The sequence below is a fragment of the Apis cerana genome, linkage group LG7 (assembly GCF_029169275.1).
Source record: "Apis cerana isolate GH-2021 linkage group LG7, AcerK_1.0, whole genome shotgun sequence".
In the NCBI taxonomy this organism is placed as follows: Eukaryota; Metazoa; Arthropoda; class Insecta; order Hymenoptera; family Apidae; genus Apis; species Apis cerana.
In genome coordinates, this window is record NC_083858.1 from 4,259,572 (window position 1) to 4,280,602 (window position 21,031).

A 21,031-nucleotide genomic window follows, 5' to 3' on the forward strand; every position below is an offset into this window, starting at 1 on the left:
AAATTATTCTCAAATTACTCTTAAATTATTGTAGTATAAATGCTATAATCTTATCTATAGATTTTTTTAGAAAAGTGTAAAAAAAATTAAAAATAAATAATAGTTATATACAGCATGTCAGTATATATGTCAGTAGATAATGTGTGTATTTATTAACTATATAAACATCAGAAATGATAACATAATCTTTTTAAAAGAGAAGTTTGCAATGAAAAAATAATATTCAAAACAATTGATTCTTATTAATTCTACAATCGATTTTACTAATAAATATTAATTTAATAAATAATAATTTAATTAATAATTCTATCGTTTTTATTAAAACACTTCTGTAAGAATTTAATTAACAAAACTATTTATAAAAATTTAATACAATATAAATATATATAAATTATAATTATTCAATAATAAACATTTAAATTGAAATATGTTTCTAAACAAAAATGATAATGATTAGATAATCCAACACACAAAAATACTATTCCTCTTCTAACAGAAATCCATCGAAACTTATAAAATATATCCAAAATATCGTCGAAACTCTTCTTGCACAAAATCACAATGCATACCATAAAAATTATTTTAGAAATCTCATGATCGAAAATGTATCAATATAATGTATTTCCTGCGTCTGTCGCGAGATAATCTTGCATAAAGCATCTTGCTTTATTCAAACGACATTTTAACATTTAATTTTAATTCACAATGGCACCCGTTCATTTACGTCTGGAATTAAATTCCACCGGTTCCACGATTAAAAGAAGCCGGGAGATCTTTTCTTTTCATAGCTTGAACATCGGTAACGTCGACGTAGAATGCGAACTGAGAATTCGTGCAAAAGCCTCTCTCTTTCTTTCTCTCTCTGAAATGTCCATATGCCTTTTCCAGTTGCCAGGTGAAAGCCGAGTTTCTCGCGAACAGAGGGTGACGTGTATACGAGTGAAGCAGCTCGATGACTTTTCCAGATAAACTATGCTCGAAAGACAACGCGGGATTGAAATTCCTTCCTATACCAAGGTGAGGACGCCGCTTCCATCGAACCGACTTGTTATTTCGATTATATTGATTTTTTCGTATTATTATATTTGGGTCGAAATTTTTTCTTTTGATTTTAGTTGAAACTGCATTGATATTATAGTTTTTTATGATGATTTTTGGATTGACTATGGGATCATTTATTATCGTTAATATCCTCAGATATCACTAATATCCTCAGCTAAACTTTAGATTTTCAAAAGTATTTCAGTGTAATTTTATTAACATATAAATTTCGAATGGAAATATTTCAATATTTTTAATTGGGAACTATACAAATAAAATACTAATAAATTATGCTTTTTTTCGTACTTATTTTTCATATTAATATCTTTTTAAATTATAATGTGATTTGAGGAGAGAAATATTTTAGAAATATTATACGAGAAAATTTGTTATAATTGATCATAAAAATATTCATTTATTCGAATATTTTTTTATTTTTATATATAAGTTGTTCATTATATATACATATATATATATTTTTAAATTATTAGAATATCATTATTAAAATAAAATAGTAAATTAAAAATTAAATTAATAGTTTATTAAAAATTAAAATTTATAATTTATTTTTTTTATATTAATATATAATTTTAAATCATAATTTAATTTTAATATAATATAGTTAGATACTTCTATGTTTATAAATTAGATCAAACAGAACATATTATATAATATTTATATGAACTTTTTATTATTTCGAAAAAAATATTATATTTTTCAAATATTTTTCAATATCTATTATAGTAAGTTCCGTATAATTGAAAAGTTCGATAAAGAAGTGGAACTTTATTTTAAAAAAAATAGAAGAAAAAATATAAAATAAAATTTAAATTCATTTAGATTAATTTTAATATAAATATTTAAGTCTTCTTCTAATATAAGTATTTAATATTTGTAAGTATATATACTTTTTTTTTCTTTTATTTTTTCATAAAATTTTACCACATATCATTTTTTTCAATTTTTTTATTAATATTCATTTTTATCAAAATAATTTTTATATTTCTGTATAAAAATTTTATTCATAGTATATATCTTGTTCATAAATATAATATAATATAATTTATATATTTTTCATATATATTTAATTTTTGATAAAGTATCAAAAAAATAATTTTTTGTAGAGTAATATAAAATATGTTGTTAAGAACATCATATCATAAACAATCTATTTTATACGAATACCCAGAAATCGGTTTTAATTTTCAAATTATTTATAAAAAATTTGATATTATATTATTAAATTCTACATTATGTATATGTCTTGATAGAATATGTATACAATACGCACAAAAGATAAAATTCTTAATTTTTAAACATAGTAAATAAATTTTTTTAGAATGGTAATACATATTAGATTACAGTTTATTGTAATCTTATGATATAAATTCAATAAAAGATAATTTTAAAATAAAACATCCTATTTTTTCATGAATTAAAATTGATTAAAATATTGTCTATATCAGAACAAAAAATATTTCATCTAATAAATGTGTAAAAATTAAAGATTTTACTTTATTTATTATTTATAATTTATATGCAAAAGTATAGAACAATATGTAATGCAATATAGTATAAAATAATCACAAATATATATATGAATATATGAATAGAATTTACTAATAAGATTTAATAATTAGCTATTTTGAAAACTATAGTTAATCACTAATTACGTACATAGAAAAAAATTGTTACATACATAGAAATGATTGAAGACACATTTCAATATCATATTTAAAATTAGTGAATAATTTTTTGAATTATTGTTTTTATCATTATTAATGTTTGACTTTTTCAACATAATATGTTATGATAATTTTTATTTGTTAATATAATATTTTTTTATGTTTCTACATTTTTTTAATAACGATTAGCATCAATATATTTTAATCAATATATTTTATCAATGTAATTTTATCATTTGTAATAGTTTTTATCAACAAAATACTGCTTTATAATGATTATTACAATTTTTATTTAGTTTTTAAAAAATTAATAAGTATAATGTTTTTTTCAATGAATCTTGTGAATTTGTATTAGTAAATTAAAAATTAAAAAATTCTTTTATTTCCAAATATTTCTATTAACAAAAATTAAGAAACAAAATAAAATAAATAAACAAACTAAAATTAAGAAATAACTAAATAACTAACAAATTAAATAATAATTATTTTTCAATTCATTAAATGATTTAAAATACAATATACATATATAAAAATAAGATTTTATAAATTATTTAATTAAATATTCAGACTCCATTTTTAATCAGTTACAAAATCAAGAAATTCAATATGTGATAAATGAAATATATATCTATTGCAAATAAAAAAATTCAAATTATCATCAATGCGATTAAATTTATATACAAGATTTTATTAATAAAAAATAACGATAGTATTTTCTGTACGAACAATTCCGAAATGCAAATTATTTCATTGTAATAAAATTATTTCATTTCATTGTATATGATATATATATATATATGTATGTATCTTTGATAGATATAAGAATCAAAATGTTTTTGAATCTATAAAAATTTACATAAATGTACCAATAAAATATTACTTATATAAAAATAAAAAATAAAAATGAAAAATATTTATATTTAATAGAAATTTTCTTAAACTTTTAAATTCTAAATATTAAAACTGATCATGATTTTTACATGATTTTCTTTAAAACTTTCTGTTAACCAACTGGAAATTCTATGGCCTTACTAAAGATTTTCCTCAACCTTTAGTTATAAGAAAACCTTTGACAGAAACAAATTGTCGATTTCTAAAGTAAGGATTAGTAAATTACAAGAATCAACCATGACCATCGTTAAAATACTTTTCACGGTTATCAATTTATATTTTTGCTTGTTAAAATCCAGATTTCTATTATTTTACAAGCATCCTACAAAATTTTTAGTATTTATGTACTTTTTTTTAAAAATAATTATATAATATTTCATATTAACTATTTAAATATAGCATTTTAAAAAAAAAAAAGTCTATAAATCTCGCAATTTTGCAATTATCCATATAAATATTTATTTCTAGAAATTTTTTTAAATTTTTAGTTTAAAGTATTATTATATATTATTTAATATTAATTATTTCATCATATATAATGTGTCCAAAAAAAAAAAATTCTAGTAGATATTTATTCTTATAATTTATAATTGTTATTTTGAAATTAATTTCGAATAATTCAAGTTACAATATTTAATTAAAAATAATTTTTTTAATTTTTGTTTAAAATTATTAGATATAAAATATTAGATCCGAAAATAACTGTAAAATTATTATTTCCAAAAAAAAGGAATAAAAATTTTTAATATGTAAAACAAAAATTATTTTTCATTATGAATCGAAGAAATATATTTAAAACATTAAATTTTATAAAAAATTTCTTATTTTATATTATTAAAATTATTAAAATTATTTTATATTATTATTATATTATTATATTATTTTATTAAATGCGAAAAAAAAATTTGTAAATGATATAAAACAAAAAAAAATTATAATATTGTATTATATTATATATTATAATATTGTATTGTAAATATATTAAAATAAAATCAAGAGTATCATATCTATATTATTTTAATAAAATACATAAAATTTAATTATAAAATTCAAATAATCTTATTTCTTATTTTAACACTAAATTTATGGAACGTGTCAATTTGTCGGATTTTTGATTTTATGTTTAAAAATTCTGAATTTGCAAATATTATTCTTTAAATATTATATATTTAAAGAATATACATTAAATATATTTTTAATGGTATAATGGTAGCAAATATATATTTCTATTTGTTTTCTCTGGAAGATTTATATTTTATTATTTCTAGATATTGTATACCTATTTTTACGAAAATCCGTCAATTTGACGGATTAATTTATATAGATCAATTATTACGAAATAACAAAAATGAAATAACAATGAATAAGAAAAAAAAAAATCAAGCAAATGATGACTGTTTAACAATAAATACATAACAAACAAATTGTTTATAATTGTGATATGATAACAAATAATTCCTTCAATGGTGAATTTTGCAGAAAAAAGAAGTGATTTTTGTAAGTGAATCTGTCTTATTATTTTATAATAACAAATAGATTTACATAAGAGATAATTTCAACATTGCATTTTGAAAAAAAGAAAAAGTGCTATTTGGAAGTTTAACAAAAATTTATTTTCGTAAGTAAAGATTTGAATTTTTCAAGATATTTTCGAAACCTATTGAAAAAAAATATATTTTTTTACATTTATTTATTATTATTATGGGCAAGTCTTCAAAAGACATGGAATTAATAAAAAAGAATATTAAAAAAAATAAGAAGAATAATCAACATAAATGAAGATCGGATCGGATTTTGATATAAATTATGAATTATGTGAAAATGAGGAAGAATTTGACAATATTAACGAAATTGAAGATTCTGACAATGGCAATGAAAATTATCATAATACATACCGTAAAAGAAAAAGAATGCGTATTATTTCAGATATTGAAAGTAAAAGTGAAACAAAAGATGCTGATAATGAAGAAAATACTGTGAAAGCATCCCATAGATAGCCTCTTCATGTGTTTTATAATATTTTAGCATTTGGCAGCCATCAATGGATTATAATACAAAGAAACCAAAATTGTAATAAATTGGAGTAAACCAAATTCGAAAGAATTTTTTCTTTCAATTAATTGAAGAATTAGGCAGTGACCATCACGACGAACAAAATACTAGCTTCAATTCAGTGTCTAATTATATTTGCATTAAATCTAACAAGTATATATGCAGAAAATATATATTCAAGACAGAGTTTATATGTAAAAAATATTAAAGACAATAGTAAATAAAAATCTATATTTTATTTTAAATAAATAATTTATAAAAAATTGTATTTTAATATACTTGTCAAAAAGACAGATTTCAGTAAAAAAGATATATAGTTAATGTCCGTAAATCTAGTGTTAAAGTCAAATAAATTATAAATTAATGTTACAAGACTTTTTCAAAATCATATATTTTTTCCAAATTGTATAATCAAAAAGATGATTTTTGACGTAAAAGTGAGATTTAAAAATATAAAATAAAAAACTTAAAAATTGATTGTACACTTATTTTCTAATTAAATAATACTTGCCCTGCACCTAATTAATCACTATTTTATTTATAGTTATAATATAGGTATATATTTAACAATCTTTAAAATTTAATTTTTAATTAAAACATTTTTCATTAAATATGAACATGAAAAAAATATTATTTTTATGCTATTGTACGATTCAATCAATTTGTTTTTTATTCATGTTCTTGTAGCATTTAAAAAAAAAAGGTATTCCTAATAATAATATCATTATTAAGAACTTTCTCATTTGACTCTTTTTAAACCATTGTCATGTTTTATTTAATTAACGATTTATAAAGATTATCATATCGATTATCAAAGAAGCGAATATTTAATCCCAGAAAACGGGTTTCCAAAACTCTGACAAGGAGGAAAAAATACGAATTTCTAACGATTACATACTATCTCGTTTAACTCAGCGCTAAATACCAATTTACACTGGTTGTCTCTCTGATCATGTCACGGAACAGCAATTCATCCGTATTAGAATCTTGAACGGAAAGAACATAAGCGGAAACATCGTCGAAAATATAATATAATACGCGTGACACACCTGTCAGTTGTCTCATTCGCATTTTAAACATCGCTCTCGAGCCTCATATTTTTGCGATAAATCATCGTGAAACTTTCTTTTTTTCTTCTTCTTTTCTTTAATGTTCACTCTCTCTTTTTCAAGGCAAAAAGAATTCGCTTGAACTACCAAAAAAAAATATATAATCATCGAACTAAATATTGTATAAATCAATTTATCGGATGAAAAATCGAATGAACGATCGCTTGAATTTTGGCTTTGTGCGATTAAATGGATAAACCAGAATCTTATCCTCCAGAATCATAATCAACTATTATTTTTCAGATTTTGTTTAAATTATTTTTATATTTTGAGAATCTATATTGAATGATGTATAAAATGATATTAGAATACATAAGCATTATATATTTAAACATTATATTTGATAAATATTTAATTATGATTGTTTTCATTTATTTGACACAGATAAATTTTGTATTGTAATTTTTATATAACAATTTATATATTAGTAAACATTAATCTTTTCAGAATTAAAATTATTTTCAGACTGTAGGATAAATTTTTTTTATTTTTTATTAATAATAGAAATATATATATAAATTTATATATAATATAAATATATAAATATATATATATATATTGTTATTTTTATATAAAAATATAATAATAAAATAGAAGATTTTTATTTTCTAGAATTTATTTTAAGAAAATATAATTGTATTTATAATTTTATTGCTGAATATCTTAAATATATTTAAAAGTGATATGATAATGAAATAATTTATAAAATAATTTAAAATAATTTATATAATAATAGAATAACTAATAATAATTGAATTATTATAAAAAATTTTTAGTTGAATATCATAATTTAATAAGAGATTAAAATTGTTTTCTACAGTTAATATTTATATTTAATTAATTATAGTTTATTTATTAAGCTAATTATATTTTTTTAATATAATTAAATAATATTTCAAAAAAGAATAATAATTAATTCCATTGATGAATTAGCTATTAAATAATAATAATAATATATTAATAATATCATATTTTATGAATACAAAAATAGAACTCGTGTTTAGCAATTTCAGCAACTTTAACATTCGTGAAATGACAATCCAAAAACTGCACTTTTAGCACTTATTTAGCATCAACAGCAATTAATTCAAGACGGAAAGTCGCTATGTCGATTTAGATTTCAAATTTTCTTATATTCTATATTAAATTTATATTTACTTATTATTATTCTTTCTTTTTTAAATCAAAAAAAAAAAAACAGATTCACAGAGAAATCCATGAAATTTGATCAATTAATGAGATTTATCTACGCATTACCAATTTTTGAAATTAACTTTCTCAAAAAATAAAATCAAAATATATATAAGTAATATACATAATATATATAAAAAAGAAAGAGAAAAAAAGAAAAACAGAAAGAATTATTATCTAATTTAATAACGAAAAGAATTTAAGAATTGTTTAAGAATAAAAAATATCTTAATACCAAGATATATATGATAATGATAGATCAATCATTCGAAAATAAAAGATATAATAACAATTATATATTAAAAATAGAAATACATATGAAATATATATGATATGAAATACATATAATTCAATATAATTCAAAAGTTCAGGAAAAAAAAATACGAAATTATATGTTATAATATATATTAACAAAATAATACAAATAATAACACAAATAATACAAATATTATAAATAATAAATTATTAATTTTTTTTAAGTAAATGATTTAGTTATAATAATAATAATACTATTATACTTAATTTATATAAAAGAGTTCAATATAACAATACTGTGTAATCATAAATCATAATTAAATAATAGTAGAAAAAAATATGAAAGAAATAAAATCATACTTATTCATACTTATTTATTTAAAAATTATTATTATTATAGAATTTAGATTTAAAATTATGATAATAGAATAATAATAATTATAATAATAGAATAAAAATAATAAAATATAGAATTAGAATAATAGAAATTGAAAGTGATTTAATGAAAAAATTTTATCATAAATCTCTTATTATTTAATGTATAATAATTCTTTTTTATTTATGATATGATTATGATATATGCAGTGTTAATCTTTTATAACAGCATATTGAAAATCATATACTCATAAATGTATATTAAATTTTGTTTCATTTGTTTATCATTTTATTTTTATATTTTATTAATTTACAATTACATTAATAATAATGATTATTCATTTTTTATTTTTTTATTTATTTTTTAAGATTAAATTAAAAAACCATGATCAATTAGAAAAATGTTTTTTCATAAATAAATAAAATTTTACTAAAAGATTAAAAAGAATCACAAATAAAATATAAAAAAAAAGAAATATATTTATTATCACAAATAAATAATTGAATAAAACAATTTTACTAGAATCAAAAATCAGAAATCTCACAAATTAAATGTAATTTGTTTTCATTTATATTTTTCATTATTTAGAGTTCAAAAATAAAGCATAGTAGATCAACTTTTAAAATTATTAACCTTCGGAGAACAAATGGTTAAACCGATTATTATTATTGATATTGAACCAAACGATGGTTCACCAAATAATGGTACAAGGTCTTTTCGTCTCCATTCTTTTAGTCTTTTTGTTTCGTTCGAAAATACATTGAATATTAATACCAAGTATTTTTTTTTTATTAGTATATTAGATTTTTTATCGTAAAATAGAAAATAGAATTGATAAGAATGCATTTATATTAAATGAGTAAGAATGGCATTTAGAGAGCGAGAACAAGAGCATTCATTTTTCTTGTTTAATAAAAAGTAAAAGAATGTTCGTTTCACTTGAATTTTACTGAAGTGAAGAAAGAACGAGCATTCACTTGCTTGATCTAAATGAAACGTAAACAAAAGATGTTCTCTGCGATGTCGACTGCTTCGTTCGGCGACAGTGTGTTCACAACTCATGCATGGCTACAAAACTTATAGATGTAAATATATACAATATCGAACAGAGTTATGAACTTACTGTTTATATATATACATGTACTACATACATGTTTATAATTATTTTAATCAATAAATAACTACTGAAAATAAAAAATTGCAAATATTTATTATTATATATTATTTATAGTTTTAAATTATAATAGAATTTTCTTTATGATATAAAAAATAAATACTAAATATAAAAATACTCCCGATCCATCAAATTTGAAGGAATATTATTTTTAAATATTTAATTTATTTTTTTTTATTATAAAGATAGTTCTATTATAATTTAAAAAACATATAATTATTAAACAAGTAAAATATATTATGTAATAAATATTTATAAATTTTTATCTTTATGAATAATTATAATGAATTTTATATATATAGCATTATATATTTATATTATATATCATAAATATAATAATAAATACGATAATATATGAAATATAATTTCATAAATAACGAGATTGACAAAAATACTTGTAAGGCATCAAAAATATTCTCATTTAAAATACATTCAAATATAATCTATTTTAATTAAAAGTTTTCAATTTTTTAAAATTAATAACTTTTCTAAAATTTTATATAAATATCTCTCGTTAAAATTAAATACATACATATCATGTATTGAGGTAAGCCGAAATTGCATTTTTTCCTCGATAAATACCAAATTTACCGATCGTTGTTTCCTCCTATGGACATTAAATCATGGGTCACCAATCAAGAGTTTCCACTATTCGTTTGATAAATTATAACAAACCGAACGAGCAAATAATCGAAATTTATGCAAGGTACGAATAGATGGGTAACGAGGAGGCTGAGCTGAAAATTTACCTTTCGGACACGCAAAATAGCCTCATTATTCAATCAACTCAAGTTATGTTACTGGGACGCGTAAACGTTACTCCACCCGTTATATTCAACGCATCGCCATACCGTCAATTTGAGGACCCCCTTTTACTCCTCATTATCCCCCTCTCAGCCCTCATAACGTATCGATTGTATATCGTTATTAGATTATATCTATCGGCCTAAATACGTTAAAAGGTACTCTTCTTTGTTAACGAAAGCAAAATAAACAATAAAGAAAGCATTTCTTTCGCGAGGCAATAATTCCGATTTTAATGAAATTTTATTATGCTTGATTTCCTTATAATCGAATAATTGTGAAATGAAAAAAAAGTAAAAAAATTCACAAATTGTGCAATGTTTACAAAATCATGTCAAGTTTCTCTTTATTGGTTGTTATATAATTATTCAATTGTAAAAAAAATGATATCGTTTAATTTTTAAAGCTTCATGTGAAAATTAAATAATATATTATATAATTAATTAAATAATATCTAATATTTTCATTAGAATTAGTCAAGAAGTTAATTTCAATTTTGTTCTATTTTATATGAAATAATATGTATTAACTACATGTATTAATTATATATGTAAAAATTAGATAAAACTATAATATTAAATCTATATTATATTCAGTACAGATACATTCATATCAATCACAAACTTATAATAGTGTTATTTAGTTATAAAAGCGAGAAATATTTTGAAATGAATGGATGTAAGTACTTATATATACTTATATTATATTATATTATATTATATTATATTATACTTATACTTATATTATATTATACTTATATTGTATATATTATTTATAAATATATATACATTATATACATTAAATACATTTTATATATATTATAACATTTAATAAAGCAATTATGAACTTTTTGTTATATGATATTTCAGTTTTATTTTTTGTTTGTTGAAATTATTATAAAATTTGTAATAAATATCCTGTATTATATAATAATTCATGAAAATATTTTCTATAGAAAAATTTTAATATGAAGTAGATGTAATATGTACATAAATAAAATATTATTAGTATTATAAATATGACTATATAAAATTGTGTCAATAGGTAATATTTGAAATAAGACTTACAAAATATTTATTACAAATATTTATAACTTCCATAAAGATTTTAAGTATTTAAATAATTATTTGTTATAACATTAATAAATATTAATATTTTATAGATCTTATACATTAATTATAATTTTTCTTTAATCTAATTTTTTTGTCTCTTCAAACATTTATTATTCGCGAAATATACATTTATAATAAACATTTTATAGCTATTTTCAAATTATTTCAAATATAATATCATATATCATATCAATTATATTGTATCAATAATATCATAATTTGTTTGAAATTAAATCTATAAACTTTATTTATATAATCTTGATAGTTGCTTATAGTGCTAATATTATATTTTATAATACATGTATATGATATTTATAAAAGTTTTCTAGTTTTTACTAAGTGATAATAAATGTATTAAAAATTAATTAATTATAACATAATATAATGACAATAATTTGTTTAAATATATTTTTAAATTACGTCTTTATTTGTTATATAACAAATTTATCAAAACTTTTATAATATTATTTAAAATTTAATTTATCAAAATTTTATATTCATGTTTTTCTTATCTATATATAAAAATCGCACATTAATAAAATAACATAAGATTAATACCAATCAATAAAATAATTCATCAGTAAATTATTTAATTATTTATTTATTTAAAATTTTACTTAAAATTTGAATTGTTTATGTCTAGTAATAGTAACAAAAAAGTAATTACAAAAAAAGCGAAATTATCTCTTATTTTAAAGACCTGTCACTTTAGTTGATAATAGAAAACCTATTTGATTTTTCAAAATTTTTCTTCTGAACAAAGATATGTCGAAAGTACAAGGAGAATTTAGAAAGATTGCTCGCAGTAAAGTGGTCGATCCTTAAACCGGGACCTAACAGACTCCAGGGGACTAGAAAACCCAAGATAAAGAAGAACTTCGGAAGGATAGGCCTTTGCCTACATATATACCTAAATATACCATTCTCTGTCCAACCGATTATCCCTTCCCCTTCTTCTCACTACTTCTCTTCTATCTCACTCTCTTTCTTTTTCTGACCCGTTATGCTCGCCCCGGTCACGGATCGTGTGTCCATCAGAGGTGCTCATTTTTCCATGGTATACATAAACTGGCATTTAGGAAACATTCAGGACTAGCGGTTTTGTTTATAGAAAATTATTGATATTAATAAACTGGATCGAGACATGTTTTGTTGATAAGCTTACTGGTTTCGAAGTAATACTGGGCTCGAATGAGATATCGGAGAATACCGATATTTGTTGCACGTATAATACAATTAATGGAAGAAAGTATTCGGTTATTTGGTCACGATTTTATGAATTTTATGTTTGAAAGTTTACTTCGGAATAAATTTGGAAGTAATGGTATTTAGACTATTGTAAAAATTCATTAAATTCATTAAATGAAACTAAAAAAAATATTATAAAAAAAATATATTGAAATAATATAGTAAAATATAACAAATAAAAATATTAATTAGAATAATAAACATAATTTAATAACATGATAATAAAAAAATAGCTAATTTAATATAAAGAATTTTATTTAGTAATTAAAATTTTATAAACAAAGATATAATAAAAAACATAAATGAACTATAATATTCAATATTTTAAAGTTATAATTTTGTAAAAAAAAATCATATAATAATCATATAACAATTCAAATACATTTTAAAGCATAAAATCTCTACTGTATTAATTATAAGTTTATTTTTTTCAAAGATATAATCATAATTATAATATATATTAAGATAAAATTATAATTATATAGAAATAATTAATTATATAGAAATGCAAGAAAAAGAAATGTAAAATATATTTTTTTTTAAATATTTAATTGGTTGCAATATTCTAAAGATCATTGTAAAGAGCAAATTTCAATCTTGAAATTTATTTTGGATTTAATCACAAAAAAATTTTTCAATATATTTATTGAATTTATCAGTTAATTGAATTTATCAAATTTCTATTTCTTTTTTTATTTATTTATAAAAACATTTTTGAAAAAAAAATGAATTTAAGACTGTAATAGAAATTTTATTATTTAAAATAGTTATCTAATATAGTTAGTTAATTGGTATATGATTTTTTTTATAAATTATAAATTTAAAATAAAATCGAAAAGTACAGTATTAGTATTCCCTTATGTTCTTTATTGAATAATTGATTTTCAAATCATTGATTTAAAGAAATTTTATAATAAATGAAGAGTTTGATATAATTTTTATATTTATAATATGAAATTATTTTTTTTTGAAAATTGAAAGGATCTTTCATTTAATTATTAATATCGATTTTAATTTATTAAACTTAAATTGAAGAATGAAAGAAAGAAAACATATATGACGTTATTATTAAAATATTTTATTTTATAAAATAAAAAACCATAAATTGAATAAAAGAATTAATATAATATATATTGAAATTTAAATATATAATTATGAACAGAATAAATAACATCGAATCTTCAATTTTAAAATTTCTAAAGTATATTTAAAACTATAAATATAAACAAGAAAATCAATAATCAATAATCACAAAAATTCCAATATGTACATCATGAAATATATAATATATATTATATGGATATATAGCTCAATATGGATAATCTTCTTATTAAATTATGTTTTTCATGTTTTATAAGGAATGAATATAAATTATGTTCAATAAAAATGATTTTTGATAATTTTGAAAATTCTATACAAATTACTTCATTAACCAATCAAATAAAAAACAAAATTAACGAAAATGCATTTCAAACAAAAAAATCATTTCATTAAAAATATAGAATAGAAAAATAAGAAAAAAATATAAATAATAATATTCGTTCTGTTTAGAAAAATTAAAATTGATATGCAGCATGGAACTGACCGGAGAGGTATAACAACGCGAAAACTAATAGGATTCTTTGAGGGTCGAGAAAAGAAAACACATTTGTAAACAAGATGAGAGCCTCTAAGACGAGAAGAGAGGTGCATAGGCCTCGAGCTAGACCGGAGAAGAAAGACAGAAACTACAATATCGTAATCAGTGTAAGAGAGAACAAAACCAGTATATATACGTATAATATATATTAACGCAGAATCATAAGGAAATGCAAGAAAGTAAGACAAGAAGAGGGTTGAAAAATAGAGAAAGAGAGTGATGAGAGAAATGAAAGAAAAGCGAAATGAAAAATGAAAAGAGAAAAAGCGGGAAATAAATGAAGGAGAAGAATAGAAGGAAGATCGGTATAAAGGAAAACAGAAATGGGTGAAACGCAATGAAAATAAAAGAGAAGGAAAGAGAAAGTGAGCGAGAAGAGAAGAGTGGTAGAAAAACAAGAAAGGGAGGAAACCGCCTAAAGCTAGGTACGGCATTCCAGGACCCGACCTCCTCTTCATCCCTTTGCCAGGATCAGGGTCAACATCAGGATTGTTCAATGGATAAGCGGGTTTCTAAGCATCCCCTCGCTGCATCGACACGTACAAACACTGTGATGCGGGTCGAATTGCATTTCTTCGATTATCGGAAAAGTGATGGGGGAGAGAAACGATATATAAACGATAATAGACAGTTTTTCCATGAATAGGTGGGATTTTGTGTTCGTGTCATGAGGATATTTCTATGTAAAATCTTTATTGAACGAGAATAAATTTGTATTATTAAATAATTCAATCTTTATATATATATTATAGAATAAAATATTATTTAAACAATAAAAACTTTTATAGCAGAATAAAGCATTTTTTCAGATTAAAGATTAATTCCTTTTTAACGAAAAATTTAAAATAGAATCAGAAATCATATGAATAATTTATTAATTCTACAATGACATATTAGAATGCTTTATTACTCCAATAAAATATTCATTTTTATTTTATTAAATTGCAAAATTGTAATAAATAAATTGTAAATTGTAAAATGTATTAATGAATTTTTTAGAATTATTCATGTAATATAAATAATATAAAATGATATCAAATCCAAAAAATCTTAATAGAGAATTATATATTAGGATTAAATAAATAAAATAATATTAATTATTATATTAATATTATTAATTCAAAAATTAATAAAAAAGAATAATCATTTATAATATTTAAATAAAATTATAATAATTATTGATTAAAATTCTCAAAGAAATCAATTTAAAAAATTTAAAATTCTAACTAATAAAATTGCATATATAATCATATATATGTATTATGATTAATTATGTTAAATCTCGGATTACATAATTTTTATTAATTTACAAATTTTATTGCAATAATAATAATATATTTTATATATATATACAAATCTAATAAGAAATATAATAAATTATTAAAACATTAATATTAAAAAAAATATTAATTTTAAATAAAATGTTTTCATAATTTTCTTCTCAAAGATAATATGTTTTCTTTATGAAAGAAGTTCTATCAATAAATGATCAATATATTTTAAATTTTATTTTTAAAATATAAAATATCAAATTTGATATAAGTAAAATAATTTCATTATTTTTTTATTTTTAAAAAAATGATCCTTTTTCATTTTCATCTTTAATTTAAATTCTTATTTTTATAAATATTGATATTTAATTTATAATTATCACTACGCGATATTTTAAGAAGCATTTCATTGCATATTTAAAAAAGTCATATATAATAACGCAAAAAAAAGTAAATTTTTTCGGTGATTATATTATTAGAGAAGAGATCGTATATGTAATGTTATTCATCTAACAATTTTTCAAGCAAACAATGTGCAACCAGATATGAGATTTCTTGGAAGTTGTGAACAAAATAATTTCATAAAATATTTATTTATATACTTGACTTTATTGTAAAAACAAAGCACTTTATCGCAAAGGCAAGACTTGATTTTCAATATTTGATAATAAATGTGTGCACGTAATAAAAAAAGAAGTATAACAAAAAACAAGGGGGAAAAAATACAAAAAATTGATATCAATACAAGAATATGTTAATTAATTTTTACTATTTCCTCTCATAATAGAAATGAAAAGAATTTTGAAAAGTTTACATTTATTATTTCTAATCGATATAAATAAACCATTAAAATAAAAAACTGTTATACTGCTCGTGATATGAAACAAGATAAATTGCTTATATTATAATGTAATATTATATAATGTAATATAAATATATTATTCTAGTATAATTTAATATTTATTATAATTATAACTATCACAAGTATTATTTTAAATTTTTTATTCATTTTAATAGTTCTATTTTTAGATAGAATTTTTATGATTATTAATTATAAACTCATTATTTTTATGATATATTAATTCCACATTGGAAAATATTTTAAAAAAATATTACATGATGGAAAACTAAAAATATAATTTTTAATAAATATAAAATTAAACTGAATATATATAAAAAAATTTAAAAACGAAAAAAACAATAAAATATATTTATTATACATAAAATTATATAATTTTGCTTTTATAGTATTAAAAAGACAATTTCAGATTTTTATATTTTACAACGTAATTCAATTTTAATATCTTTTATCCAACTTCTTATTCAACTTTTAACATTCTGATCTAAATTACTCGAAAAAAGAGCATTAACATCAAAGGAAGAAGTTATAATTGCAGCGAAATGAAGATCTAATGAAAGAGAAAAGAAACTTATGATAAAAAGAAAAAAAATTTTATTACTTTGTAATTTTATTATTTTGCTCTTATAAAGTTCGATATTCATAAAATTGAACAAAAAAAAAAATTTCTATTTTTCTATAGTATTTACAATTTTTATTTAGATAAATATTCAATAAAGATATTAACAAAATCAAAATTAATAGAAAATTTTTTATTACTACTTTACAAATGAAAAACATAGTTTTATACTATATATAAATATTTTCAAAAAAATCTTTACTTTTCAGATTCCTTCGCAAAAATCTTAATGCAAGAGTTTCTATTAAATTTTCTTTAAACCAGAAAATAAAAAATAATTTGCAATTTAGGAAATCTTTCGTATTTTTCTAATGTAAAATGATTTGAAACCTCGTGAAGGTTTAAAGCGTAAGTAAAATACTCACATATACATAGTTATATATACATAGTTCGTTTGTTGGAAGATTTTTCAGCCAGCTGCGCGATAAACAAGATCTTATCGAGAGGCAGACAGCGAAGGAAAATAGCACGCTGGTTTACCGATCGTGTAAAAAACGATAATGACAAGGATCGTGCGAGATAAAGATAATTATTGACAACGATCGCGGCCGATGGCAGTGGCCGCTCCTCTTTCTATCTTAGAGTGAAAGTTTCCTTCGGAAAACCTGCCAGCGGGATCCTTGATCCTTGATCCTTGAAAGGTTTCAGGAGGTGTGCGAAAGCAAACGGAGAAGTCGCGCTTGTGCGCACTTATATATTACTTTGGAATAAATTTTTCTTTGTTATTTATATATAATTATATAATCAAAAAATTTATTATTCGCACAAAAGAATACAGACATAATTGCAGGAAAATTTTTTTGGAAAATATATTTTAATTATATGATATAATTTTTAAGTTGTGTTATTCATAATTATGTTAATAATTCTAATTACAATTCTAATAATAATCTAATTATAATAAATTATTGATATTATTTATTTTTAATCGTTTCATTTACTTTTTTCTCTTTTATTATTCTTATTTTTTTTGTCTTCCAAAATATTTTATAATTTATAACAAAAAATAAATGTATTATCTATTAATAAATATTCATTATCATTTTATCATTTATATATTTTTATATATATTATTATTTATATATATATCATAATTATTTATATATCATCATTTCATTATTATAATATTAAATTTAAAAAACAAAAAAAATAAATATATATTATATTAATATTAATGTTCATATTCTCTTGATCCATATATAAGTCAGCAATTTTTCAATTCATAAGTCCATCGTAAATCATAAATGTTTATAATTAGAAATCATATTTTTTGATATAAGGATATATTTAATTTTATTTATTTATGACAATTTTATTTATATATAAAAAATAGTTCACAATAAAATTATCATATGTATAGAAATATAATATAAAAAAATATTTTTTCTATTATTTCAAGATAATATAATAATACATATCAAATTCTTGAACGTATGGAAAGATAGCATGTTTTTGTTTCGAATTCTGAACATGTTAAATATTTCTAAAGTCAATAACATATTTACAAATCTTCAGTATTTGCAATTTTATTGTTTGAAAAGCAATAGAACATGATTTGTTTCGAATTCTGAACATGTTAAATATTTCTAAAGTCAATAACATATTTACAAATCTTCAGTATTTGCAATTTTATTGTTTGAAAAGCAATAGAACATGATACAAAAATTGCAGCAATCCTTCTATAATATAATACAATAATAATTTCCATATAACATTGCTTATCCTCATATGAATATTCTATTTCATTGTTTTTATTGACTTTTCCGCATATTTCTCTAATTTGAATTATATAAATCTAATTTCTAGATTTCATTTAAGAGAATTTCGATTTTTAACAACTGATTGAATTAATTATGTTATAAAAGGATTAATTAAATAATAAGTCTGTAATCAAAAATCAAAATTTACTAAAATTCGTAAAAATGAAATAGAATTCTATGAAATAGAAATCTAGAATTCTTGTATATCTATGTTATTACAATTTTATTTTTTTTTTTTTTTTGATTCAATTTTATTTATAATTTAAAAAAAAATGAAGAATTCTACTGAAGATATTTCTTTGCACCAAATAATAAAAATTTATATATTTATCATTTATATCATTATATCATTTATAGCTTTGTTTTAAATCTAAACATTTTTTTTCAATTTGTTTTTGAAGTGTCAATAATAAAAAGACAAAGATAAGATAACTTGTCAAAGTAGATATAATGTTATAGAGATTAAAATATTTTTGGGAAGGGAAGGAGGAAGGAGGAGGAATGTTTAAGGAAGATTAATATTAATTTGTTTAAAAAAATAATGTTTAAAAAAACATTCAATTAAATTCAAAATATATAATATCTTGAAAATCACTAGTAATTTAATATTTAAAAATTAATTATTTATTAAATATTTGTTATAATTATTTATTTAATACTTAAATACTTGAAAATAAAATTTAAACGATTAAATAGCAATTTAGAGCAATGTTCGAAAAGATTTGAACATTTTGTCGTAGATACGAAGAGATTTAACGCGTGTCGAGTATACCCCCGATGATAGTTGCACAGGGTGCGTCTCAAGGGACTACAGGGGTTTCCAGGAGCGGTCGCTAGGCAACTAGCGCCTCCACCCTCGAATGTGTTTCTCTTATCTACAGGTCAAAATACGAGAGTTCGTCATACATGTAACAAATTCTCAAAGACGATGTTCGGACTTCGAGGATACTCCAAGCAAAGAAGAAATGTAATACTCAAGTGATGCGGAAATATCGATTGTATATCGAAAATAAGTTATTCGAAAATTATTTGCGCAGAGGAAAAGTAATATTATATTGATAATTACTATAACATATATATATAAAAAAATACTATAATAAATAAATTTCATTGGGACAGAAATTTTTATCATTAATATCAAAATAATGACCAAATAAATTATAATGAAATATGAAAATTAAAAATCAATATTATTAATCTGTGCCATAAAAAATATAGTATATATAATATATCATCATTTTGTCGAAATCATTATATTAAATATTAATTTTATTATAGACCAATATTTCCTAACTGATTTCTTATGAAATATCAATACGTAATATAAAATATATATTTATCTAAATACAACGAAATATTTTTTTTAAGAAAAAAATATTATGATAAAATGTTTTTATAAAATTTTCATACAAGAAATTATATTATGCAACTTATTAATAATTTTTCTTGAAATCAACTTTAATTGTTTAAATGAAACTATATAATTTTTATTACACCAATCAATGCAATTCGTACAAAAAATACTAAATTATTTATGTTGAATTAAATTTATTAAAATTAACTTTCATATAATTTTAATATATCAAATTATAGAAAATAATATATGTATATCAAATAAAATAATAAATGTATATCAAATATGTATCAAACAATATTTATAAGAATATTTTTATAACATTTTTTTCCTTAAAAAATATTTCATTATATTTAAATGGAATATTCTTATATCTTTGATATATAAGAAAAATTCCTTTAAAATTTTACTAAAACATATAAATATTCAACAATATTGTATATTTTGAAATAGAAAATATGATTTATGGACAAATTGATATAACAAAGTATTTTTATCAACATAATATTTAATATCAACAAAATATTTTCTTGTTGATATTAAATTTAAATACAAATTTTTGTTAATCCTATTAACATTTTTATATTTAAT

The 21,031-nt window shown here is 19.9% G+C and overlaps 1 protein-coding gene and 1 long non-coding RNA gene across 11 annotated transcripts in view; one reads left to right on the forward strand and one right to left on the reverse strand.

The window, feature by feature from the left end:
- LOC133666500 (uncharacterized) overlaps positions 1 to 15,374 on the forward strand; it is a 60,501-nt gene extending 45,127 nt beyond the window's left edge. Inside the window, exons 2-3 of the long non-coding RNA XR_009830711.1 lie at positions 889 to 1,017; positions 14,490 to 15,374. This is a non-coding gene — a long non-coding RNA (uncharacterized LOC133666500). The remainder of the gene's footprint in view (positions 1 to 888; positions 1,018 to 14,489) is intronic.
- LOC108002523 (uncharacterized) overlaps positions 1 to 21,031 on the reverse strand; it is a 315,743-nt gene that overhangs the window by 159,135 nt on the left and 135,577 nt on the right. The gene's annotated exons all lie outside the window — the stretch shown is intronic.